The 27278-nt window shown below is 49.1% G+C and overlaps 2 long non-coding RNA genes across 2 annotated transcripts in view; one reads left to right on the forward strand and one right to left on the reverse strand.

Annotated features, from left to right (window-relative positions):
* The first annotated feature begins 1475 nt into the window (after positions 1 to 1475).
* On the forward strand, positions 1476 to 6601 carry LOC144094727 (uncharacterized). Its single transcript, XR_013306552.1, has 2 exons — positions 1476 to 1564; positions 6516 to 6601. It is a non-coding gene; the product is annotated as an uncharacterized LOC144094727 (long non-coding RNA).
* A 4641-nt stretch (positions 6602 to 11242) lies between these two features.
* The window catches only part of LOC144094729 (uncharacterized), a 32434-nt gene continuing 16398 nt past the window's right edge, over positions 11243 to 27278 (reverse strand). The window contains exons 2-3 of the long non-coding RNA XR_013306553.1: positions 21770 to 21901; positions 11243 to 11625 (exon numbers count right to left, since the gene is read on the reverse strand). This is a non-coding gene — a long non-coding RNA (uncharacterized LOC144094729). The remainder of the gene's footprint in view (positions 11626 to 21769; positions 21902 to 27278) is intronic.

Here is a 27278-nt window from a genome sequence, read left to right on the forward strand (position 1 = left end):
CATCCTTCCCATGTACTGCAACAGCTTTCTTTCCTCAGCGTTGAATGTTGCCGTAGGAAGTTTCTTCTTTTTCGTCCTTGACCAGACAAGTGCATTTGTAGTAGTCCAATTTCTCATACCAGCGGTCAGGTTCCCTAGTTGCGCATTCTTGTATGCATTGTCGTGATCCTAAATCTTGATTCGCATGCTGCTTGCAGTCTCGAACACTTTGCGTAGATAGCATTACAGAGACTATCGGAGGCCGGGTAACGCGAGCTCGACCCATTTAATCGACATACCGTATTTACTTGCGTAATGAACGCGCTCGCAAAATGAAAGCATCCCCTATTTTGGCTATAAAAAATATAATTTTTCCTTCCCTGGAGTAATAAACGCACATCTTTATTTTGGCACGCAGTGTACTGCTGATCATAGTGAATGGCATCAGGCGCCTTTTTTTAAACGGCGAGACAACTACGCGGTACTAAAAAGCTCCAATCCTTGAATGTCAAACTACTAGACCTCACTTCATGAGACGGACGGCCAATAAGGCTGTCTCGGGAGAAATGCGAGAAGCAATACAAAACAACGCCTGATCACAAAAACGTTTCCCTGTTCGATTTTTTTTAATTGGTTTTTTGGGGAAAGGAAATGACGCAGTATCTGTCTCATATATCGTTGGGCACCTGAACCGCGCCGTAAGGGAAGGGGTAACAGAGGGAGTGAAAGAAGAAAGGAAGAAGAGGTGCCATAGTGGAGGGCTCCGGAATAATTTCGACCACCTGGGGATCTTTAACGTGCACTGACATCGCACAGCACACGGGCGCCTTAGCGTTTTTCCTCCATGAAAACGCAGCCGCCGCGGTCGGGTTCGAACCCGGGAACTCCGGATCAGTAGTCGAGCGCCCTAACCACTGATCCACCGCGGCGGGTCCTGTTCGATTTGCCATGTACGAGTTGCAGTTGCGATTGGGCATCGGCTCAAAGCTGTGAGGCGCTATCTAAAGCGAACTCTAGTTGTGTTTTCTTTCTGGAAGAAGTGGGTTCGACTCCCACTCCCGGCCGGCTACCCACCGGTTTCTTCAAATGGGTACAAGGTTATCTCTCGGCCTGGTGCTCGGCTTTCCAGGGTGGAAGGCCTGGGACAGGAGCCCAAGCCTTCAAATCTCGTCACTCTGAGCTTGAACAGGATCTTCCTCCCGAAAGGCAGCCACGCGAGTTATGCGTGCGTGTTTAAAACAAAAGTGTGCTCTAAAGCGCGAAAACAGCGCTGAAAAAATGCGTTTTGGTTTGTTTAAAAGGTTAGTCGTACATGACGCGGTATTTATTTCACTGGCCTATGTTTTCTCCCATTTTTACCGCTTCAATTTTTTGTGAATATTTCGTCCCGCGTAATGAAAGTGTTTTCTTCCTCCCCACCAAATTTCCGTTGCTGTTTTTTTTCCTTGGGGGGGGGGGGGGGGGGAAGTTAATTCCCTGTTTCGCTTTTGCAGGCGGGCCTTGAAGGAGGTGGTGCAGCGATGGCTTTTAGTAAACAAAGAACCGACTCAATGAAGTGGCACCAGTTCCTTCTAAGAAAGGAGAGGTGCGGATGGCAATTCGTTACCGATTCTATTGGCCGGTGTCAACGCAGCCTACGCTGCACGTTAGCGATGTAATGCGATTTTAAACTCGAAGCGTAGTTCCTTGTCATTAGACGTTGCATGGTAACAGGCCTTGACGCATCTGGCTTAAGGGAAGACCGTGCTTCGAAGTTTCCGTTTAAGAAATCGACCTGACCTACACAAATGCGGTGCCGCGGGCGTGCCGAGGTAACTGGCAGAAAAATGGCTAGGTATGAAATTTTCTAACAGAAAGATGAAGGGTAGAAACTTAGCCTTCGGAACGAAGCTGTTAGAAGCTCTACGGTAGATCACGTCCGGCATTCTTGGATACAAATTTTGAGTATTAGAGTATCGTTAGGTTATAGAGGAAAAACGCTAAGGCGCCCGTGTGCTGTGCGATGTCAGTGCACGTTAAAGATCCCCAGGTGGTCGAAATTATGCCGGAGCCCTCCACTACGGCACCTATTTCTCTTTATCTTTCACTCCCTCCTTCATCCCTTCCCTTACGGCGCGGTTCAGGTGTCCAACGATATATGAGACAGATACTGCGCCATTTCCTTTCCCCCCAAAAAACCAATTATTATTATTATTAGTATCGTTAGGCACTGTTATGGAAATATTGAAGGCAATGGTGCATTCTTCAGATGCGCAGCAAAATCTTTGTTTCAAAGTTTTTACATCCCTCACATCGAGCAGTTTTAAGACTGCCATAGAAAGCCAGTGGGAAACGATTTTGACGTTAGTAAAGAAACTTAATAGCAATAAACCGCAAGCCCGCCGATAGGATATCTGCGGATATGTTGAGTGCCACAGTGAAATCTTAGAGTATATGAAAGAATTGCGTTGATAAGGCATTTTCCGTCGAAAAATGCTTCTGTCCAGAATTGCTGGGCATGAGTACAGGGTAAACTGAAACAAGCAATGACCCAAAATTCTTAGCAGAAAGTTTTGTGGAATCTTTTTGTGTGGATGACAATTCGTGCCTTAATATACCGTTTTTAAAACAAAATACTGCTCTTTCTTTCACACTGTCTATGTTCTAGCGTTGCCAATCTTTTCGACTTGACCACGTATGCGGATTTCGTTATCTCCACATTGAGTCAAAGTTACTATATTCGAGTTACGCGGAGCAGAAAGATGAGACTTTGCAGTCCGTATGGTAAGACCTCTCTGCATAGCTGATACCTTGTTCCTCCTACGCTCTCCCTCGCGTAAACTCGGCTTTGTCCATTAAATATTCCTGGTGTGCAAATTATTTTAGGACTGCCCTCTAATCGTATAAAAATGCGAAAACACCCGATTTATGCTTAAATATCGGTGCTCGTTAAAGACCCTATGCCGATGAGATAAAAACTTGAGGGATACCTAAGCTTTGCCTTTAGGAGTAGAACACGATTGCGTTACCGGGCCCCTTTCGCAACTGCTACTCAATACTCACACGACGACCTGATTCCTAAATCGCATACATATAATTAGTCATGCACGCATCAATACACTTTTGTACGACATTTCACTGAGTCAGAGACCACGACGCATTTGCTAGGTCAACCTTTACTGGCGTGCCCATCTCGTGATCCGAAGGTCCTGGGTTTGATGCCCGCCCAATCATATTTACGTAAATTTCTTTTGACCCGCCGCGGTGGCTCAGTGGTTAAAGCGCTTGGCTACTGATCCGGAGTTCCCGGGTTCGAACCCGACCGCGGCGGCTGCGTTTTTATGGAGGCAAAACGCTAAGGCGCCCGTGTGCTGTGCGATGTCAGTGCACGTTAAAGATCCCCAGGTGGTAGAAATTATGCCGTAGCTCTCCACTACGGCACGTCTTTCTTCCTTTCTTCTTTAACTCCTTCCTTCTTTAACTCCCTTACGGCGCGGTTCAGGTGTCCTACGATATATGAGACAGATACTGCGCCATTTCCTTTCCCCAAAAAACAATTATTATTGTAATTTTCTTTTCAGCTTAATTACTTTCCTTTGGTTAGGAAACCTCCCTTTGAAATTCAGTGTCAATCCGACCATTCTGCGACCTGTTTCAAAATTTTATGAATTCTTTGTCTCCATCGTGATTTTTCGCTCAGGGCGAACGACGCCGGCTGTTCTGCGATGCGGGGCCCTTTAACGCTGTGGTGTTAATACGGAGCAGCCTACTGTGTCATGTCTCATATCCAACTATGTTGCTTTGTAACAAAATGACAGTAAATCGACCAATAGGTTAATAAATTAATTAGGCCAGGCTGTGATATATCGCTAGCAGTCTTTAGGCTAACTGGCCCTAATACCTGGTTAGCGTTAAAGGCAGGTTCCACATCATTGCTTGCGAAAAAGAAGCCGCGCCCGTATAATGCGACGCATGTTTCACCTGTAATTACTGTACGCCTTCCGCACCCGTTTACCGCGGGTATAAGAGCGAACGCGCCTGTCACCAGCGTGTAAGCGATATGACGCGCGCGCCAGGAGACAGGACGGGGCCAACAAGAAAATAACGTGCGGGAGTTTCTCGCTCCGATGAGTCCACGCGGTTGCACAGCGTCCACGCGGACTACCTCTTTACTCCCTCTTTGCTCCCTTTTTCTTTTCCCCCTTGATATACAAGGCCGCACAGCGGCGCGCCGTTGTCTTGCGTCCCACGTCCTGCGGGCGGGAAATCCTTGCGGACGCGTTCGTCTTGATTTGTCCCCTACGGTGCGCACCGCGGGCTCGCGCGGGCCCTTGGTCACTGTCCATTAGGGGGCGCGGCGGGCGGCGTGGACCCTGCCAGTAGGCCAACAGGACGTAAAGTCACTCAATCCAAGGGAAAAAAAGGAAGGGAGTGAAGGGAAGAAAGGGGCTGTGTGTGTCCGCGATGAAGGGCCCGGTCTCTTTATGCGTTCCCGCGCGCTCCCGAGGGTGGAATAACGTTCGCTTTCAGCGCTGCGGTAGTGGACGCGTTGTGCGCGCATGCGAGGGGGGTCCGCTTTTGCCTCGTGCCGCGAGACACCCGCTAATGGAAAGTTGCCGCCATAATTCAAGCCCGCAATGAACTCTTCGCTGAGGGACAGTTCTGCGACGTCACGTTTTTATGGAAGAAGGGAACCGGGTGCTCCCATTAAGGGAGCGAGCGAAGGATGTCGTCTTTCGCTTAGTCCCCGCAAGAGGCTGCGGTGTGATTGTGTGTGTTAGGGTCGGCCACGTTTGGGGTTGTCCCGGAAGAGACGGGCGGCGTGTCGCGTCGCTGGTACCATGGCTGTCGGCGGCAACTGTAGTAATACCTTCAGAGCATGTAGAGCGTGAGGCGAAACGTTACATACCTATAGAGTTTTTTTTTAATATTGCCTTGAGGGAAAGCTGGAGGCGCTGCTCTTCATCCCCTAAGGAGATGCGCAGGAATGCCGGGAAGATGAGGCTTCGTGCTTGGCTTGGCTATTCTTGGGCTTAAAACGTGAAAACGTGGATTCAGCCGCAGCAATACGACTCTTGTCAAGGCAAGCCTGGAATAAATGCTGTGAATGCCAGCCTAACACCGAACTTTTACTTGAGTTAAATTTATTCAAGAAGCGACAAACACACTATTGACACTATCGAAATAATTCAATCTGCGCTCAGAAGAGAGGGTCGCGGTGCAGCTACCGATTCCGAAGCAGAATCCTCGTTTTTGGCCCAACACTAGCCAATCCAAGTACGAAACGTAGTCTTCCCAGCATTCCCCCGGGTGATGAAGTGCTCCTGAAGGAACTCGCACAGATAGTGGCGCCACTTTTCCTTCTAGCTAATACTGATAAACTCTACGTTACATAAATCTTGTTGGCCAGGACTTTTGAGATGATAGTCACGCATATGTTTCAGTTTTTTTACAGCCAGCTGTGTTGTACAGTGAAGAGTAATGAGGTGGCGAAAATGAGTAGTTTACAGATGAATAGCACAATTTCTTTTACAGATGAATAGATGAATAGCAGTAGTTCTTTTTTTGTTTTTTGCTATTCTCTTGAATACGGTAGGAAACTAACGTTTTACAACTCTGTGGGTCTGTATTTCACTTAGACTGTTAGCACAAAGCCTTAGAAAATGATAAGGATGATGACTAAATGGTACCGGAAAATAATATTGCAGACGATATCGTCTGGCATATTAGAACGCTGTTGGCGTTTAAGCAATTCTGAAGGATTTTTTAATTCCCAAAATGCAGACATTCGGGGCGATTCCATCTGCTCTAACGGATAGAGTATCTTCACGCCACTATGCTCGTAATCCATTACCCAGCGACCCAGCTAAGCCAACATAGCACCCGGCTAGGCTAATATAGCAGACAGCTTCTGCCGCAACAAATGCTACCCGCAACTCGTTCATCAGTAACCTTCCTGTGACACGATGAATGACATCACCAGTCGTGTTAGACTGCGGTAAATACAAACGGGATCACTAATAAAGCATGCCCTAAAACAGGTCGTAAAATGCACCTAACATGCACATTACAACCCATGATCGTGTTCTAGAAATTCTGGACTCCATCTGCACAAGATAACATTGCCTAACAACGCATAACATGCTTCGACCAATTCTAGAAGTCTGCACTTTTACTCATTTAGTGAAACCTGCGTGCGCTTTCTTGCTCATCTCTAACCTCAGACCGTCGCTCAGGTTGGCAAGTTTGTTGGTAGGAAGTGGAAAGTTATCTTTCGGTATGAGCAGTACAGCGACCGCTTATTTTATTATTCTTCCTGCTGTGTTCGCTATTTTGCTTCGTTCTTGGTGCCAAACACTGAAACGTTTATTTCGTTGAATGTGTAGCTTTCAAAATATTCGCAATGTCGTTGTGACGGCAGAGACTGAAAGTGCAGTGAGACAAGTGCCACTGCGAACCACTGTTGTCCAGCAGCGCCAGGCTTGAGAGAGAGCGAGAACAGTCGTACCTGACGCACATTCTCACGATGAGCTGAGTGTCTGCTCTTTTGCTTCCAGGTGCCGCCCATTGCCCTCCGAGTAGCGTTGACCCTGCTTTGTCAGAGGCGAGAGACAAGCAATAAAGCATTGTTGTTGTCCGCAGAAGTCGGCGCCATGCTGTTTGCTTGTACTGCTTGTGCTTATATTGTTACGGTACGCAGTCGCCAAGCGAAGACGATGTTGTTGTGTCGCTGAGTAGTCGACGAAGACGAAGACACTGCCGCTAGTGCTTGTGTGCTTACTAAGGAGAAGAAGCAGAAGTGTTTGTGTGACCCGTTTCGTGGTGTGTCTTCTGTGTACGGCGTACCGTTTCTGCTGCTGGACTAACCTCGTAATAATATGACCACGGCAGGCGTGTTTTATGCAAGTGTATCAACCCTTTCAGAGTGTGCTTGCTATCTACATGGAAAAAAAGATCAAAAGTTGCCCATATAGGTCGAAATACAATTAACTCGTTTTGCAAGGAGAAGTATTCATGTTGCCCATAGAGGTCAAATTCTAATTTGTTTTGCAAGAAGAAACATTCACAGTTTATTTTCTGCTTGCTGAGGAGACACGTAAGGCTTTGTTTTCTATCTAGCTTTTTAAGAGACGCGAACAGTTTCAGGCAATTTATAACTCCTTCAGAGCATTTATGTTTATAAGCAAACAAGAAGTTCTATCTGATCTTTTGTCTGGTGGCGTATGGTGGACCAACATTTTCCACTGGTAAGAATGCAATTGTGAAAAAAAAGCGTCATGCTGTCACAGATTCATGACATGTGCAAGCATAGAACAAAAGTTATTTTCATTTGATTCTTGTTTAATTATTTGTCCACCTTCCGCGCTAACCTGTCATCTGGACCACAATCAGGGCGCGGAAATATTGGAGCTATTGACTAAGCGTGAAAAAGAATACGCCTGAGAGTGCATTCGTTTTTAATTTAAAAGTTATTTTCATTTGATTCTTGTTTAATTATTTGTCCACCTTCCGCGCTAACCTGTCATCTGGACCACAATCAGGGCGCGGAAATATTGGAGCTATTGACTAAGCGTGAAAAAGAATACGCCTGAGAGAGTGCATTCGTTTTTAATTTTCAATGAACTTTTGTTATTAACAGTCTTGTCTAGACTTTCATTGGACACTTTTACACAACTGCAAACAGGTCCTGTATACGTCCTATGTGAGATACTATAGGTGCTGAACGGATCCAAAAAGCTGAGCGAGAGCTGAACAACGCAGGGCTAAACCGAACCTGTATGCCGCTGAAACAGATTTCGTTTTGCAAGGCTGAGACCAGTTTTTGCGCAGTCTTTTTATCAAGGGCGAGCTGCCAGGGCGACACGAGATTACTGTGGTGTGCAGGCGTCCAAGATTGTCAAGAACGACCGGATCGAACCTTACGCCAGGCTTTGAAGAAAGTCCAGTCTGCGTTGTTTCGACCTTGTGTAAGCGTAACCGCAATTTTTTCTCGAGATATCCCGCCGTGCGTGGACTTTGCGAATGACTACCGATAATGCGCGTTACATTATTCCTCGCAGCACGGGCATGTAACCTTGGCTACATGAGCACTCACTTGGCTGAGGCTGATGATAGGCTGAGGATTCAGCATGACGTGGCGAAAGTTCGAAGTGAAACATCGTCTGCAAGGTGGTGCAGAGCAGAATGGTAGTTCTGCGGGTAGCTGTGGTGAAAGCGAAAAGTAGATGTTCCACGTTCGCGCATGGGTTCTGGCGCGTCAGAATATTCGCGGTGCAGAGCACAACTGATGAAATGTTATGAAGGAGATATCTGCACCGGTTTCGAACCTGACCGCGGCGGCACCATTTTTATGGAGGCAAAACGCTAAGGCGCCCGTGTGCTGTGCGATGTCAGTGCACGTTAAGGATCCCCAGGTGGTCGAAATTATTCCGGAGCCCTCCACTACGGTACCTCCTCTTTCTTTCTTCTTTCACTACCTTCTTTATCCCTTCCCTTACGGTGCGGTTCAGGTGTCCAGCGATATATGAGACAGATACTGCGCCATTTCGTTTCCCCAAAAACCAATTATTATTATTATATCTACACCGCAGCGCGAGAGGCTACTTTAGTTCTGCATGCATGCCCGCGGTGAGGGAGGCTGCGGTGGTGGCCGAGTGGTATAAGGCACCAAGAAGCGAACTTGACCTGTTTGCGCAACCCCGCCGCGGTGGCTCAGTGGTTAGGGCGCTCGACTACTGATCCGGAGTTCCCGGGTTCGAACCCGACCGCGGCGGCTGCGTTTTTATGGAGGAAAAACGCTAAGGCGCCCGTGTGCTGTGCGATGTCAGTGCACGTTAAAGATCCCCAGGTGGTCGAAATTATTCCGGAGCCCTCCACTACGGACCTATTTGTTCCTCTCTTCTTTCACTCCCTCCTTTATCCCTTCCCTTACGGCGCGGTTCAGGTGTCCAACGATATATGAGAGAGATACTGCGCCATTTCCTTTCCACCAAAAACCAATTATTATCTGTTTGCGCCGTCATGGATTCAGATCTCGCTCGGGGCAGATGATGCTCTTCTGGATGCCTTTCAGACGGAAGGTTTCGGAATATTTCGGTCAAGCTCGCCCTCATGTTTGGCCTCGAGTTCTCTGTCATGTTCGGCGCGTCAGTTTCTTCAGCATGATCGGCTTCAGGTTCGGATGATGTTCGCCTTAATTTACGAAGAATTTGAGCCAAAAAGCTTTATTTTCCATTTAGGCAATTCAATTAGGCTTAGCGGTTCTTGAGGGTGGGATACTGCGCAAGGCATCGATCGACTGTTATAGACATTGTGGTTCTTCGAGTAGTACGTAGGCGTTGACAATACATTTAAGCAGCGCCATGCCACCTTTGGCTTTTTGGGATGGAATAGTGTGTGCAGGCATTGACAATATATTGAGGCAGTGCACAATTATGCCTTGCGGTTTTTGAACAGCACGTGTTTCATTGAAAGGCATAGCAACTTACGATAGGGCGAGCCACGGTGAAAGAACTTAGTGCACGAACGCGTGTCGTGTTTTTGTGTACTCTCATAGTTGCCGGTCTTCTGCACTCTCTCTCAGTGGCCGGCGTCAAAGCCACCAGAAATTCTGACGACGTGGTTCATGGCCCCTACATGCAGACTTTCTGGTCGTGAACGTTACATATGCGGCGTCATACTGCGACAAAACAAAAACAGGGTAGTGTAGCCAGTCGTCCCTTTATTGTTTGCCTTACAATGTGTTCTTGCTGGACCCTATAAACGCACACTGTTACGTCTAACCCTGTCTCTCTGCAAGATCATATTTAGCATATCCCAAGGTTCTCAATCTATTTGAACCACAGCGGTGGGCAAGTGGTTGAACATCCGCCTCGCATGCGGGAGGTTCGGAGTTCGAATCCCAGTGCCGCTGGGTACCCACCGGTGATACAATGGGTACAAGCTTTCCCCTGCCTGGCGCTCGACTTCTTTAGGGCAAAATGCTTGGGAAATGTGTCTTTGACCCCACTTTGAGTGGAAAAAACAGCCTTGTGCCATGGCACTTTTTACCCACAGATGCCCTTGCGCCATAAAAACCCAACATCAATATCAATCTATTTGATTCTTACTTTTAAATAAATGTAAATTGTATATATCTCTCTATATTCCTCTCTACATTGCAAAATGATGTCGCCTGATGTCCTTCCTTCGCGCCCGCCGCGGTGACACTGGCTAAGGCGCTTGGCTGCTCAGCCGGAGGACCCGGGTTCGAACCTTACCGCAGCGACCGCGTTTCGATGGAGGCGAAACGCTAAAGGCGCCAGTGTGCTGTGCGATGTCAGTTTTCGTTAAAGATCTCTAGGTGGTCGAAATTATACCGGAGCCCTCCACTATATACGACACACATTTCTGCTTTCACTCCCACCGTCCTCCCTTCACCCGCGGCGTGGTTGAGGTGCTCACCAAGAAGTGAGTGTTACTGCGCCTATAATTTCCTAAAGATCAATTTTTTCCCATTCCTTTGCGTCTGAACGGACAGTGTTGATATCAAGAGTACCCTTCATGATCAGGTTGGGCTGCAGCCAGTACGTTTCCTGCTGCGCGGACGTTAACGGTGTGTGTTAGACATTACAAGAGCCATGAATTAGTTTAGAAGGAGGCAACTGTAAACACTTGTAACTTCAGTAGGCGAAGATAAAACCCACGCAGAGTTCACTCAGCGAGCTCAAGTTTTTAGGCGCTGACAGCCTTGATTAGGTCGTCGCTCAAGTTCCTTGTCGATGCCTCGTCGCGCCAGAGGTGGTGATGAAAGACAAAGGGCGGACTCTGTAATCACGGGGTGCGGGCACAATGGAGACAGGTTGTGACAGATTCTACCAAGAAATGGGCGCGCTGCTGGGGCAAGAGGGATGGAATACGGGGCGAGAGGGACGGGTGACAGGAGGGTACGGGGTTCCGTAACGCGCGGCCAGAAGAATCCACACGCTCTCTCCTCTTCAAGCCGTTGAGTAATGTCACCACAAGCCCTTATCAGTTCTCCGTCCAGGCCTCCGAAAACAGCAGTCTGGACAGTCGAATGATAAGGAAACGTGGAAACGGAAGTTGGATCCGGTCGATGCGTGTTGAGGCAGGCGTTTCCGTTTCCGGAAAGGACGCGAGGCGAGACCACCGCTACCAGTGCGGAGGCCTCGTTTCTCGGCAGGGCGCCCTAGGCAGGCCTTCGTGTAAGGCTGAAGAAGGCGCTGGTGTTGGTTCAAAAAAACGGCAACAGTAGATAAAGCAACGAAGGAAGAACGCGACAGAGCTGCCTCGTAGCGCCCTCTTGTGCAGTGCCTTACCCCTTTCCTCTTGTCTGGATCCCGAGACCGGTGCAGCTAATTACCGGCGGAGGAGGAAGGTAAGAGCTCTATGCGTCTCTCTCTCTCCCTCCCTTCCTCTAGCGAAGGCGCGACGCTGTTTCGCTGAACGGAGGCCGTAGAGCGCGCGCACGCCTCGTTCCGCGCCGTTTCCTGAGTCGCCCGGATAGCGGCGGGTCAGAGCGGCGTTATCGAGGCGCATCCGGCAGTTGGTGCAGAAAGTGTCGCTGGAGGTGCGGCCTCCGTCTCCTGCACGCCAGGGACGCAGACCTCCACGGGGCCTCTTCTCTGGGGCTGTCGGATCCGGTGCTCCGCACTGCTGCCTGGTACTCTGTGCAGTACAATCGAAACGAAAGCGTTCGTTATTTGGCCTCTGAACCGTGACTTGGTTCGCTATATAGAGCTGCGTTTATGCCTTCAAAGAGCGACCTCTCTTAAAGAACAACCAGAGCCTCCGGTTAATCAGGCCCTGGTTGTGTAGTTTGCCTGGGCACTAATAAGATGCTCAGGTGCCAGCGACGAGCATACGACAAAAAAAAAACTGAGAAAACAACAGTGAAAATGATTTCCCCATGGTCTCCGGGTTTCCCAGTCTACAACAAGACGGGTCCGCTCCATGGAGTAGAATTGGTCTTTTCTGAGTCACAAAAATTTTTTTAAATCCGCCGCGGTGGCTCAGCGGTTAGAGCGCTCGCCTACTGATCCGGAGTACCCGGGTTCGAACCCGACTGCGGCGGTCGCGTTTTGATGGAGGCGAAACATAAAAGGCACCCGTGTGCTGTGCAATGTCAGTGCAGGTTAAAGATCCCCAGGTGGTCGAAATTATGCGGGAGCCCTCCACTACGGCACCTCTTTCTTCCTTTCTTCTCTTAGTCCCTTTTTTATCCCTTCTCTTACGGCGCGGTTCAGGTGTCCGCCGGTATATGAGACAGATACAGCACCATTTCCTTCCCCCCTCCCAAAAAAAAGAAAACAATTTTCACATATATAAGAGTTAACAAAAACCAGGAAGACAACGAGGCGGATGCAGCGCGTAAAGTGAATCTGCTGAGGAGTTCTTCGAATACCAAGAGGGTGTAATTTATAAAATTCCCTTGGCGTTCACACTGAATTGAGCATGCGGGGCAAGACAACAACGCTCGGTGGCTCCTTCAAGCAGCGGGAAATATTGCGACGTATTGCACCCACAAAGTTCCTCAAGATTACCTGCAGAGCAAAGAAGCGCCACCTTCTGTGCGAGTTTCTTGAATGGCATTTCATCCACCGCGAGAATGCCGGGAATATGAGGTTCTTCGTACTTGGCTTGGCTATAGTTAACGTTGCGCTAAACACGTCGAGTCTTACGCGATGTGGCTGCGCAGCGATGCTCTCCATTCAGTGCACATAATTTCTTTTTTTTCATTGCAGCATTTTTCCCTTCTTTTTTGATAAATTTAACGCAAAGCGATTATTTGGTCTGGGCTCGTACAGAAATTAACAAAGCATTTCTCTGAGGTTTATTACTTCGTGAGAAGTCGCATTGTTACGATTGAGTTCACAATTTTTTTTTTTTTGCCAAGCCAAATATGAAGCGTGCACTCTCCGACCTTCCCTGAGAGGATGAAGTGGCACGTCGCCACTTTTAGAGCGAAAGCATCGCTTAACACGGTGGATCCCAATCAAGAATCTTGTGTGAAGCCTCTGAGTAATTCGGGTAAGCTCGGATTAGTTCGGAAAAAGAGTCGCGCAAGCTGCAGCCAATGGGAGGAAGCTCGGGTTAGTTCGGAGGAGCATCGCGCCAGCTGTAGCCAATAGGAGAAGGGCGTCGCGCCAGCTGCAGCCGAGAGAAGAAAGGGTGTGAAGGTGAACAGCGAGAACTGCGGTTGCGTGCACTTGCACATGCCAGAAAGAAGAGGCGAAGAATGAACGCATACATTCCCAAGTCTACTGGGTTTAACTACGTTAAAACCAACCCACTTTTTTTTCCTTTACGTAAGTGTGAGAGGAACTCTGATCGCGTCTTCGAGAATGCTGTTTCTGGAAAAACCACGCTAGAGAATCAAATCGAAGCTTATGGAGGTCATTTTTGTATCAAAAACGCAAGAAGAGAGTGTCAGCTCACCGTCACTGATATCTAGTGAGCAGAAATAGAATTTTTCTGCGTCGAGGAGCCTCTAGGTACAGCCTTTGCCAAAAGCAACCAGGCTGGACGGTTTCCTTCTCGGTCGTATATTGAAGATATTATACCAGCCCTCAAGCTCCAAATCTCTGTACGGTAAGGGGAACCCTTGTCCTTACTTTCAAAGAAATTTTTGATCGTTATAGAAGGGCTCTACTATTCGAATGGGAAGCAAACCATGCAGTCTGGTTACTTTTGACAAAGGCAGTACATCAAGGTAAATGGAAACAAGGTTCATTTGCGTGCCGCCATCTTTCCAGACCTCAAGTTGCAACCGGTGTGGTCCAATTCAGAGGTCAAACAGATCAACGACCACTTGAGCGTCACATAATTGTGTTAAGCTACCTCTCGACCGCTGTTCAGGTGTGAAGCGCTTTTGCACTACGCATGGTGCACTGCATTAACCGCAAGACTCAAATCCCCTCCCCCTTTTTTTGTTAACCGTTGCGGTGGCTCAGTGCATAGGGCGCTCGACAACTGAGCCGGAGTTCCCGGGTTCGAACCCGACCACGGCGGCTGCGTTTCGATTGAGGCGAAACGCACAGGCGCCCGTGTGCTGTGCGATGTCAGTGCACGTTAAAGATCCCCACGTGGTAGAAATTATTCCGGAGCCCTCCACTACGGCACCTCTTTCTTCCTTTCTTCTTTCACTACCTTCTTTATCCGTTCCCTTACCGCGCGGTTCAGGAGCCAGCCGAGATGTTCGACAGATACTGCGCCATTTCCTTTCCCCACAAACCAATTTTCAATTTCATTTTTTTTTTCATTTTTCTCTCCTCTAGTTTCAGACTCGAAGCAAGAATGAATGTATTGCGTAGCTAGTACAGCACGCGAAAAAAGTTTTTGTTAGTACTCCTTCAATTGTCAGCAACACTTAAAGGGTCTCTAATAAAGTTGCAGTACGCCTGAGACGTTAAAGGACGCCGCTACACGAATATCCTCTACCAGGAATTTTTTTAATGTGCTTTGTAGAAGCTTAGTCATCTGTAGTAAAAATTCGAATTTCAGCGTCTTCGCGCCTATCCCTCTCCTCTCGTCACCTTTTGCAAGCCGAAAGGTCGGCGCTCCTCCGCCGGCACCACCGCCAGGGGCGGGGCTTCCTGACGCGCCGGAGCTACGCCGCTTATTGGCCGCGGCCATAATAGCTGCCTGAAGTTTGAAATAATCTACCAATAGCCATCTCCTCGCAAGGTGTTTCAGAGCCTCTTTGAGTGATTTTTTGCATTGATATGATATGGCATTCGATGCTCCGATGCACTTTCAGTTCAAGAAACAATCTTTTTCTTTTGCGATGTGCTTTAGCATAGAGTAAACCGCAATTATCAACCACGATTCACTTCCGCGAGAAGTCACCTGCGCATGCGCGCTACCGGGGGGGGGGGGGGGTGCCAAGTACTCATGCGCAGATGATACCAAGGTGTCACGTGCAAGCGCACGTCAGTGCGCTTGTTGCCACTGCACAGGCTGGGTTCCTGCGTAAGCGGATCACTGTTTGCGCAGCGCTAAAGCCAGCTGTCTGTTAACTAGCTTTCAAACAGCGTATCTAGCGCAGCCTTTAAGCATGTTCCAGCAAGCAAACAGAAGCAGCATGTCATCATAAGCCTTCCAGTTTTGTTAACGCGTCTTGCATGCCGCTTGCTTTTATTCTCGTCTCGAATAATACCACACCTAGTGCACAAGTGATTGACAAACGCTTTCTGAAATGAAAGTTGATATTTATGTCTGTCTGTGTCAGTCGTTCTTTCGTCGGTGTAAGAGTTGTTCAGCGCACTCCTTGCCGAAATCAAGATCCATCTGTTCGATGCTGGCGTGATACTTTCTTTTATGCAGCCAGGACATGGGTCAGTGACCATTGGTTAAAGGTAAACTGTAGTGGTTTTAGAATTTGATGCGTTTAAACGAGTCGGATGTATGAAACTTGCAGGTAAAGCATGCGAAATCATTTAGCGCTAGCATTTCACATGGTGACGTAATCACCGACTAAAACGGCGCCGGCATTCAGGCTTCTCTGCAGTGCACAGCGACAGGCAGGGGCCGCAATGATGGCGTCACGTACGGCGGAGCTAAGTTTACAGCCAATAAGCGATTGTTTCAAGAAAGAAAGCGAATGCCGTCGAAGGTGAAGCTCAAGAAGCATTGCTCGGCGGCACCGGAAGACTCACGGCAAGCATGTACATGAGGGCAGCGGACATGTGAAATTTCTGGAGCGATGACGTCATCGCGAGTTTCCCCGCACACCTCCACGCATTGAGGAAAAGCCTGAACATCGTTGCGGTTTTAACCAGTGATTACGTAATCATTTTTAATCCTCGCGCAAAACTACTTCGCACGCTTTACCAAGAAGCTTCATAGATTCGAATTCTTGAATGACCTCGAATTCTCAAAAAGCCATTTCACCTTCCGTTTAAGGGGTATCCTGCAGACCTTAGCGTCAGCGAATGCTAGCACTCGTGTTGTCACTGACCACTTACATTGTGATGAGTGCAAGTTCACTGAGGAACTTGAATATGTTGGTAGTTGGCCCCAGAGCGGAACATCATAGCATGGGAAGCCCTAGGATAGCTCAATGAATGCTGTTCCATTGGCGGTTTATTCATATAACAGATGTCTATCTCATTGAGAAAGGGGATTCTGGCACAGTGCACAAGGAATACAAGAAGAACAATCATCCTGTGCTCCGTGTATTGAACGTTCATCTTCTCTTCTGTGAGTTCCGAAGTGCGTACCGACTACCCCAACCAACAACAGAGGAGCTCGTCACAAGTTCTATGCACGAAAGTGTGTGCTACTCACTTCGCCAGAATGCATCTCATGAACCAAGCATAATCCCATTCCCAAGTTCTCTTATGAGAAAAATTCGTTATGAGAATAAGAAGGGTGTAATAACTGTCTATCAATGGACACCTCAAGAGTGCCGCGAGGGAAGGGATGAAACAGGTGCCCTAGTGATGGGCTTCTCCTAATTAATTTCGACCATCTGAGGTTCCTTAACATCAGGTCTTCATTAACGTCAAGGTTCCTTAGCATGCGGTCCTTCAACGCGGGTCTTTAATCAGGGGTCTTTAAGACCGGTGATTCGTTCTTCCGAGTTCCGGGCCACGCCTGATGCACGTCAGGTCAACACGTCACGCATCGACTTTCCATCCATTTCCAGCATAATAACGCCAAGTAAAATGCACTGGCGCTTCATCACTTCCCGCAGTCTGACGGCCGCACTGCGGACAGAAACTGCCTGCACAAAAAATGCCAGACTATCAGGGAAAGGCTGCCCTTTATGTGTGCGTAAGGGAAGACTTTTAGCTCCTGCAGGTCACCTTTAACGAGTTGAGACGGGAGGCAGGGCGCACTACAGCGCAAGAGAATACGACAAATGGAACTAGATAACGTTCCAGAGCGGGACAAAGAGAGATAAAAAAGGACATACAAAGATGGCAGCGCACCTGAATAGATGCAAGGTTAAGGCTGTGCGCAGAATGTGGCGCTCGTGGAAGACCCGCTGTAGAGAAATAAAGGGAGGCACAGAAGCGCAAACGCGATGGAAGGAAAGAATTCAGAAATAAATTAATGATAAAAAAACAAAGGCTCGCCAACGCGAGATGAAGAAACTGGAAAAACAGAGGGGGTAGGAAAAAAAGTAAGTACGGGAAGGGAGTCCGCCCGAAGCAGCAGCCCGGAGCATGCCAATAAATTGGAGGTCCAATTCGTCGCATCCTCGTCTGCCCGCCGTTCCCCGCTTCCCCCCCCCCCCTCCCCCGCAACATCGGAGCGTTCCCTCGGCCCGGAGAATGTTCGGCCTTTAACGGTCGAAGAACGCAAGGGAACGCACGCGCGACGAAGGGCGGACCGCGGTCGCTTTCACCCAGCAGAATGAGATAAAATACAAAAACGGAACGCCGAAGTTAAAAGAAAACGAGGCGTGGTAAAAGGAAATCAGAGCAGAACTCACTTTTCGATATATATAAAGGGTCGAAATTTTCCGCGCGCGCTAGAGAGAGAGAGAGAAAAAAAAACGCACGCCGTCTAGAGAGAGATGAAAGAACGAAGAAAAGATGAAGAGAAAAACGAAAAAAAAGTACGCTCCCGCACAAAAGCGCACACATAGGATACGCGCACACACACACACACATAGCCGAAGGCGCAGGCATTCGACGCAACGCTAGGCAGAGAGGGCGCAAGAGGCGAGGGGAAAGCAAGCGCAAACACACCACGCCAAGCCGCAGCGGCAGCAGCAGACGGCGATTGAAAGAACTGCACAGGATGAACGGTCAGAAAACAGCCGCCTCTGTGTACGGAGTCAAATCGATCGAAGAGGTGGGGAGGGGGTTTCGTGGAAATCACGCCGGCGTGGCCGCCGTTGTAAGCGTGAGATGTTCCATCGCTTTGTGCCGCTGCCGCTGCTGGTGCTGCAGCGCGACCGCAGTTGCTCCTTCTTTCATTTTCTTTCCTTATTGCTAACGGCCAGCCAGCGGGGAACTCGGCCGGCCCGGCCGGGAGTCCTGTACCGGCGCTGCCGCCCGCGCGGTCACTCCAGCGCGGAAAGCTCCGGGACCGCACGGCGACTCCAGTGAAAGCCGACCGATGGCCGCCTTGTCGTTAAAGCGTCATACGCCCCGCGAAACCGTAGCGGGGGTCCGGCCGGCCGCGCGGCCTCGCTATAGCGAACCGATCGCCCGCGTTAAAATGTAATGAACGATACTGGCGTGTGCCTGCCAGCCGGGAAGAAAGAGCATGGGACAAGACAAGCGAATCGCAAACGCTGCCTGGAAGAAAACAAAGAGACAGAGAGAGAGAGAGGAAGCAAGTAAGCGAGTTAGGAAGATGAGAACGCCCGGGACATGTCAGTATCTTCCTGCTGTCCTTGCTATTCTCATACGTTTCGTATACGCCTATCACGGCAATGTTCCGGGACATGCGATTCGAGCGGGCGGCGTAGGGCCGCCTCCGCCGCCGTGGTTTTGGATGTTTGTATCCCCGCGTGCGCCGTTCTGTAAATCCCTTATTTAATCTACGCCGAGCCAGGAAGGAAGTCTGGACAGGATTATCCTTTCGGCTGTGTCCGCCGAGGCAATAAGCTTAACGTCGCGGCGAACGAACAGCAGCGCAGTATATTTTGAAGCGAGGCAGGGGGCGGTTCTTTCCTCGTGGTCGGCTGCTTCTCTTTCGAGCGGCGAGAGCAGACCGGCTTTCTAACGGGCTCCGCTTGGCCACTGGTCGCCCGCCTACGCAGCTTAGAATCCTTTCTTTCTTTTTTGTGTGCGTCATTCTTGCAGAACGTTCGGGTTTCTCGCTTAATCGCATTTTGAGGGCCTATTCATTTATTTCACCTTTTTGTTCGTGTGTAGGCCGACTTGCGAAAGCGCGCGCGAAGAGCAGGGCATGGAGTCGCTTCTCTTTCTAAAGTGTAATTGTTCAGAAGAGCAAAGTCGGCCGTTGCTCTATCGGAGCATGTCCGTGGGTTCTTTCCTTTTCTTTCTGTTTGAGGCATGCGCTTTTGCTTTCGCGACCAAATCGAGCTCGCCACACGGCGCATGCGAGGTTGTGGTTACTTTGCCTCGCGACGTCTATCTATACTGAACGTTTTTATTATTACTATGTGCTGCAGTGTAGTTTCGAACTGCTGCAGTTGTCCAGTCGCAGGGATTTGTTTTCAACCCCTCCCAGCCTGTTACGAATCCATGCAAGACTGAAAACGGCGCGAAAAACGGGACAAAATAGAGAGAAGCAACACACACAGCACCGAACTTACAACTGAGTGTATTTCATGCGAAAGAGCAATAAATACAGGAAGTACACATAAAAACTAAAAGAACATCATGATATAAGATTGATGCTATTGCAGGTCAATATCTAAAAAGGCTATCTCTTTTCTCGATAAGCGAAGAGACAGCACGTTCAAGCACTTGTCACCTCTCGTGTGGATGACGAAAGCTTCGTACAGTTCTCGTTTTGGTTGGCTTGCGTGCGTGCGCAACACTTTGCTTTTGTTGAACTGGGGAGTGCATTTGCATGTTGTCACATGCTTGGCGAGTGTCATCCCTCTGCCTACGCTGACTTCATTGGCGTGCTCTCTTAATCTGTCATTTAAGCAGCGGCCAGTCTGGCCAACATAAGTGGCACCGCATGACCGAGGGATTTCGTAGATCACCTTGCTTTGGCAGTCAACATATTGCGTCACGGGCTTAGTGCTGCAGGATTCTCGCTTTTTCTCTGCCCCGTTTACTTTCCTGCACAACCTGCGCAATTTGTTGGGGGCCGAAAACACGGGGCAGAGAAAACGGGGCAGAGAAAAAGCGAGAATCCTGCAGCACTAAGCACGTGACGCAATATGTTGACTGCCAAAGCAAGGTGATCTACGACATCCCTCTGTCATGCGGTGCCACTTATGTTGGCCAGACTGGCCGCTGCTTAAATGACAGAATAAGAGAGCACGCTAATGATGTCAGAGTAGGCAGAGGGATCACACTCGCCAAGCATGTGACGACATGCAAATGCACTCCCCATTTCAACAAAAGCAAAGTGTTGCCCACGTACGCAAGCAAAAAAAAAACGAGAACTGTACGAAGCTTTCGTCATCCACACGAGAGGTGACAAGTGCTTGAGCGTGCCGTCTCTTCGCTTGTCGAGAAAAGAGATAGCCTTTATAGATATTGACCTGCAATAGTATCAATCTTGTATCATGGCGTTCTTTTAGTTTTCATGTGTACTTCCTGCATTTATTGCGTTTTCGCATGAAATACACTCAGTTGTAAGTTCGGTGCTGTGTGTGTTGCTTCTCTCTATTTTGTCCCGTTTTTCGCGCCGTTTTCTGTCTTGAATCATGAACCAACCGGCCCAACAATCCTCCCTTTTGAATCTATGCAGCAACGAAAGGAGCTTACGGGACAGTCCAGACTTGTCCACATTGCAACTGTCAGCTGCCGATGAAAAATAAAATTGAATTTGTTGTGTTTGCTGGGTTTGCAATGTGTGACCGAAATGACGCTGTGTTCGCGCTGCGAAAGCGAAGTGCTAACCTCGAAGGTTTGGCGCTGTCAACAGAGTAGCGAATACGTCGTGCTGATGGCAGGCACAGTTGACAGCTAAAGTTTGTAAGATGCGGGCCTACGGGAAAAAAAATTAATCAGGTGCAGCCACGCAAGCCAATCGCCTGAAATGCCTACAGGTATGACGGAACGATTATGATCCATTCGCTCGTATCCGTACCAGGCGACTAGGTCGCGAGGTGGCGATGCAATAAATTTCTTCCCGAGCGCACACGTCCCGTAAACTTTTCCTCTCGACTGCACGTGATTGCGCGGGCTGCTTAAATGTCAACCTTCCGATGACAATCACATAATTGCAGACAAGCTCGAGTTATTGCTTTGCTTAAGCTATATAGTTTACAACTTTCGCCGCAGGAAAAGTAGCTATCTAAGCATTATCATTCCCAAACGCTCCTGTCGATGCATTAGACTCCAATGGCGTACCTGTAAAGAATATGTTCCGCCAAGGACCCAATTGCCTGAATATTAAGTGCCGTTATTGTTCATCTCAATTTGTGAGCGTACAATATTTCAGGCTTTGACTACTGAAAATAGCATTGGTGGGTCCGTGCTCCAGTTTATCTACGATCTCGCATTTAGGTACTTTCGCACGCCTAACAAAACTTCCTCAAGGTAAATACTGTCCTTTTCACTTTAGAAGTACGCGCTCAGTACGTCTATACGCTAATTAATGAATGACAACAATGATTACGACTGTTTAAGAATAAGCCAGCATGTTATGTGCGGGTACAAAGTGTTGTTCATTAGTGAAATGTTGTACGCGCACTGACAATTCTGCGCGCTGTCCTGGTTGACAACATGCGGCGTCTGTTACTCGGCAAAGAAACACGTTGCAGCTTTCAGTACACGATGCACAAAGTGCGTTGTAAAAACCTCAAGCGCTATTAATAGGGAACCAGCAGAACATAGGGACGTCAAGCAGGAAGCATCACGACACGCACCATGGCGTGTTATTCTACGGAATTGACTATTGGGTCTTTCACGTTCTTGTTCCAATTCTACTAATTAGGAGTAGTTACTTTTTCTTTGCGTCGCATTAGTGACTCGGAAGGCGTATATATTCACCGTCAATTTAAATGAAGTTCAGTTGCGAGTCAGAGCATGTTCTTCCCTGCCTAGGTCTTCGTTTTTCGCGCTGAGCGTCTTTTAGGCTGTCACATATGCTGTTAAAATGAGATGTTTGGTTTTTGCCGTTATTTTATGAAGTTTACGGGCGACTTCTTTGCCGGCTGTTGCGCGGTGAAAAGGCTGTATCATAATAGTCCGAAAACTACCTCGAAACCTGAGCAAGGCGCAGTACTCCTAGGACGCCATCTGTTGGCGGAAATATCTTCATCCGTGAACGCTAAACGCAGCAGGATCAGCGCTGCAGCTTCCACGTTTCCGACGCCTTCCACGCCGGGCAGCTGCAAAAAGAAACAGAGTGGCGAAAGACAGCAGTGAGTGACAGTGGCGCTCCGTGTCACAATATGGCGCACGGTGCAGCTCAAGCTGACGGTACGCGTCCATTGGATACAATATGCGTTGTCTTGCGGGAGACTACGTTTTTTCACCGTTAAGCAAATATAATAGAGAGTTTTAGCACAGCCGGACAGCCAAACGGCAAATATGGTAACACCTCGCCGTTGCTACCGCTGCCAGGCTTGCCTGGCCACATTTGCTGTACGGTCTCTTATCGCATACAGTTAACGTGTTTACGGTACGACGGTGCTCAAACTCTCCAATATCTGTTCCAGAATTGCACCGCGTTTGCTACTGATAACGATTTTGGGCCTTTGGCTCTCCTTCTGTATTTTGATCTACACTTTACAACCACGCATTTCTATAGGGACCGCTGTTCTGCTTCTGTTGCGTCCCATTCTTAAAATGTAGCGCTTGGCAGTTTTGTTTAATGCTTGGTTTAGATAATGCGCCAAAGAGTGCGTGCACTCGGAAAATAAGCGATGACATCACAGGACACGGAAACAACGGTGAAGACAAGCTCCGTAAACTACGACAGCACAAGCCCGTAATTCAAAATGTGTGCAACGCTCTCAGTTTTGTGGAGTTTTCCTTGGAGTATCGCGTTTTGACGAGAAACTATCAAGTATACGCAGTTAGAAAACGCTGTGCGCAGAAACCTGCCGGTGTTATTTGCACCCTGCAGCGCATTATTTCATTTCGTTTCATCGACCCTGAATAGCAAGAGCTTCGCAGAGGTACGGGATAATTGTGAATGGCACGCAACTTAATCATCAGGCTGAGAACCAACAATGGGAGCAAGTCAGACAAAAAACACCAAAGCACAATAAAGTCAAGAATAGTTACAGCGCTGGGCGGAAAGCAGTTCAACTGAACAGAAATGCGTAGAGTGATCATTTTGCGTAACGGGTTAGAAGAATCGTATGAGGCTAGCTAGAATTTAACGCTTCAAACGTAACGCGAAGGCATCGGCCTCACACGTGAGAGAATATGGCTATAGCTCGCAGAGAGATGTGCTGCATTTCGAGATGACTTGCACATTAGGACATCCTTGGAATCTCGACGTATACACTCATATGCTCGTTAGTCGAGATCCGTGCTGAGCAAGCGCTTTCGCAAGCTTTAGCATTACGAGGACAGCGCGAAAGCACAAAAAAAAAAAACGCAAGGACACAAGTGACTCGCCGCACCCAAGTAAAACGCACCAAGTGCATCGATGGAACCGAAACGACCCAGCTTTTCCGCCTCCTTTCCACTCCCTGTCCGCCTATCCGGCCCGTTGGGGCCCCAACGAGTGGGGCTGCCGTCTCTAACGGCTCATGCTCGATTGCGCTGTGCGCGCGGTGGTGGTCTGCGCAGCGATCCAATATTTACGCCGCAGTACGATTAACGACCGAGAGATGGCGCCTCCTTATTGATCGTTTCGCCGCTTTGTGGCTCTCGCCTTCGGTGCGTGCATCCTTCATTCAACGACGTCTTTTATCTTTCTAGCAGATTTGTCGCATTCTCACCCTCCCTTCCCCCACTACCATTTCCTCTACTTCAGTAGTCCCTTCCCCTCGCGCTTCCACGGCAGTTCTTAAAAGGCCGGAAGCTCTCCCCCTCTGCGCGCGAAAAGAATGCAAATAAAAAGAGGGAAACGGTGAAAGGAAGGCGAGGGAAACAAAAGGAGGGACTTCACCCATTAGAAGCTACGGCCTGCCGCCGCACTACCGTTTTTCCCGCCTCCTTTCCCTATGTTCCCTCTTAGTAGGGAGCACAGGCGCGGTGACGAAACCTCGGGAGGACGGGCGGGCGCGAAAGGCGCGAGAGGAAAGAAGTGCTGCTGCGCGTCTATATATACCCGAACAAATTATTTGATTAGCGCCGCGCGCGAGCGCGCTTCTCCCACTAAAAGGACAGGCGGGCGGGAAAGGCGCTCCCGTCACCCTCCCCCCTCATTTTCCTATTCCCCACCGTCTCCCCCCTGCCCGGCCTGACGTCGTCTTCGCGCTCGCGAGCCGAAGTCATAGCCCGGCTGCTGCCCTGGCTCGTATGGCCCCGAGCTCGCGCCTCCTTTTATGGGGGGGGGGGGGGGGGGGAGCCAGCTAGCCTTTTCCTGTGCAGCTCCCTCCCTCCCGCCCACCACTCCCCAAGTTCCCCGCATCCCTCCCCCTTCATTCCTCACCATGGTTGGTCTGCCGATCCACTCTTTTGTTTTCCTCAACGCTTCCCTTCGTTTTGACGATTTCTTTTTGCCCCGTCTGGTGGCTTCCTTTACGCCTCCTTGTTTCGTCGAGCAGCGGACGATAAAAATGGGCCTCCAAAGTGGAGAAATGGCAGAGGTTGGAGATAAAGGGCTCGATGAGGGGAAGAAGGCTTCTAGCGGTTCCCTTCTGGTTTATTTTCTTCCCGTCCTCGCTTTTAGGTTCTCTTCCTCTCGCCGCTAGCTACTGTTGTCTTTTTTTTCCCCGCGGATATCTTGGCGGGTGCGGCGCAGCCTTTCTCTTTATTCACGCTTTTACGACTGTTTCTCACTTGGCCAATGACGACATGCGAATTGGCTTCGAAGCTGCTGAAGGACAGGAAGTAAGAAGATGGCTGAAGGGAAAAGGAGGGAGAAAATGAAAGAACAGAGAGACACGGGAATAAAGGCAAGTGCTGGGAAGGCTAGCGCGGGCCACCCTAATTCCCGAGAAGCGGGAGAGGGGCGGGTAGCGGGGGAGATCGAAAAATTGACGAAAGTGGCAGTGAGGAATGGGGCGAGGCAGAGAGGATAGAGCGGTGAATTATGAAACAAAAGGAAAAGGGGGATGTGGCTGCAAAGCGGGAAGCAGTGGCATGAAGAGGACCATAATCCCAAGCCGCTGCTTATCATTTAACCTATTACTTTCTTTTTGCGTTCGCCTACGACATTGTTATATATAGAGTGACATTTGAGAGCTGAGAAGTGGTGGCAAGTATCTCTTGCGTTCATTTTTTTTTTCAGGAATGACGTGAGCTTATGAGGTGTGGTCGCGAGCAACGCTGCTTCGATTCTCTTTCCTTTGCAGGCAATGGCGCGAACACGCAAAGGTACACTGCGTATCTCGATTACTACTTCTTAGGTACAGCCCTGTTGCGGCAATGCGCTCTTTCCTCACGAATAAAAAAGGCTGCACATTAACGTTCTTTTTTCGGGCCATTATGCGGATGCCACACTTTGCGAAGAATTCTTAGCACTGCCGATTGTAATTCAAGGCAATGAAGCACGTCCGATGGACATAAACGGCTTGGTCTACTCCGGGACGTCACGCTAGGGAATGCGTAGACGCTACGTTCTGACTATAAGTGCTATAAGCAATACACTATAGAAGCCCTTGCACTGGAGCTGCGAGCTTTGACAGCGCAGCTCGGAAATGAACGATAGGCGCTTTGAGGATGAAAGACTGATGCTGAGCGAACCACGTAACGCCCATCCGCGAGCAGGTCGAACGCACGGGCCTCGTAAAAGCAGCCCGCGTGCCCTTTACACGCAGAAGCCGCTGCCACTCATCCATCGCACGCGTTGTTTTCGAAGAGCCTCTTCTCTCCTCCGGAGTGATTAAGAAGTCGGGAGAAGGAACGGAGCGTCCTGGAGAAGGCACGCATTAGGTAGGTCTATGCAAGAAAGAGTGCAATGCTCGAAAGGGCGAAACTTCGAGGCATCCACGCCGAACGAGGTGGAGGGGAGCGCAGCGAACGAACGTTATGCAAATGAGGCGCCGCGGCGGCTCCCAGACGGCCAGGGGAACGGTCGGCAGTGAAGCCCAGCAGCGCCACTTTATGGCTCGAGCTTAGCGCAGTAAAATGTGCAGCGGCTGCCGACTCGCGCATGATGGGATGAGGCAAGGAGCTGCGCACTGAGCTTCGCCTCGCCTCGGCGCGCTCTCGCCTCCCGGCCCCGGCAAGTCCACTGGTCCTGGTTATAGAGCAATGAAGTGTGCGCTGGTCTGTTTGCTCGCGTTGGAACCGAGGTGCGGCCGCCGAAGGGGTTATGACATTGCGGCAAGCTGCTCCCAGGATGTAGGCAACCCAGTGCTGAGGATGAAGTGAAATGATAAGCGTCAGAGAGTGCATCTTTTTTCCCTCCTCTTCAAATAATTCGCTCTTTTATATATATATATATATATATATATATATATATATATATATATATATATATATATATATATATATATATATATATATATATATATATATATATATATATATTCCATCGCACCAGCGAGGCAGCGAGCGAGTGAAACAAGATTAGTGGATGGGTGAGTGGGACCGAGCAAGCGCCCGGACGCGGGAGTGATTAATGATTGAATTGTGTGAGCTTGTATAATCTGCGGGCAATCCTGGGATTACACATCACATCAACACACAAGTTCGTGCTAGTCCCTGGTGCACATTTGTGTGCTGATATGCATAGCATTACGCCTGTGACATTATTTACGGCTGCTCGTAAATATGTTGCTTCTCTAAAGTTCCCGTTTTCCAGCCATCAGATGAGGACGTCAGTAAAGCAACAGGCAGCACTTTTTGTGCGAAGAAATTAATAATGTTCCAGTTGTCATATGCTCAGCGGAGAGGTACACATTAAATGCGTTGCCCTCAGCAGAAGTTGTTCCGCGTCACATTGGTTCCGAGAATTCGCCACTCCGCTAAAGACGCAGACTTGGAACGCTGCGGTCCCTAATGCTCCACATTGTCGAGGCCCAAGAGAGGCGTTGTCTCGAGAGGCAGTCGCGGGCGCATTATGGTGCGGGCGAGTTGCCAGAAAACGTCTGAGCTGAGAGTGCGGCGTCCACTAAAACAAGGAAAAAAGAAAGGAATAGAAAACCCGCGCGACTAACCACTTTGGTCACGGTTTGAGAGAAGCGCTTAGTGGGATTCTAATTTGCAACCGTGGAGACATCAAGGAACAAACACGTGGTGCTCTCGTTTCGCGCCTTACGTCAGGAGGACGCACTAACGGATTACGCAATGTACGGCTGTCGGGTGTGGAAAGGAGGCGAATGGTCCGCTACACGGGCGTAAGCTGAAAACTCACGGACACATAATTACATTATGGGTTGGCAACGCGATAGCATTTGAAGGTGTTGAATCCTTTACCGGATGTGACGTTTCTCCCGGTCCTCTGACGTAATTTCCCGTCTGATGACGTCATTGTGACGTCACTTCTATTTGTAACACGGTCTGGCGACTCCGTTGTGACGTCGCACCGTCTCGCCACGTGGTCTGATGACGTAATTGTGACGCCACGCCTCCTCGAACAAATAGCCATTTTTATGAGAGACGACGCCGCCACTTTTCTACGATGGGGCTTGTAATGGT

The sequence above is a fragment of the Amblyomma americanum genome, chromosome 6 (genome assembly GCF_052857255.1).
Source record: "Amblyomma americanum isolate KBUSLIRL-KWMA chromosome 6, ASM5285725v1, whole genome shotgun sequence".
In the NCBI taxonomy this organism is placed as follows: Eukaryota; Metazoa; Arthropoda; class Arachnida; order Ixodida; family Ixodidae; genus Amblyomma; species Amblyomma americanum.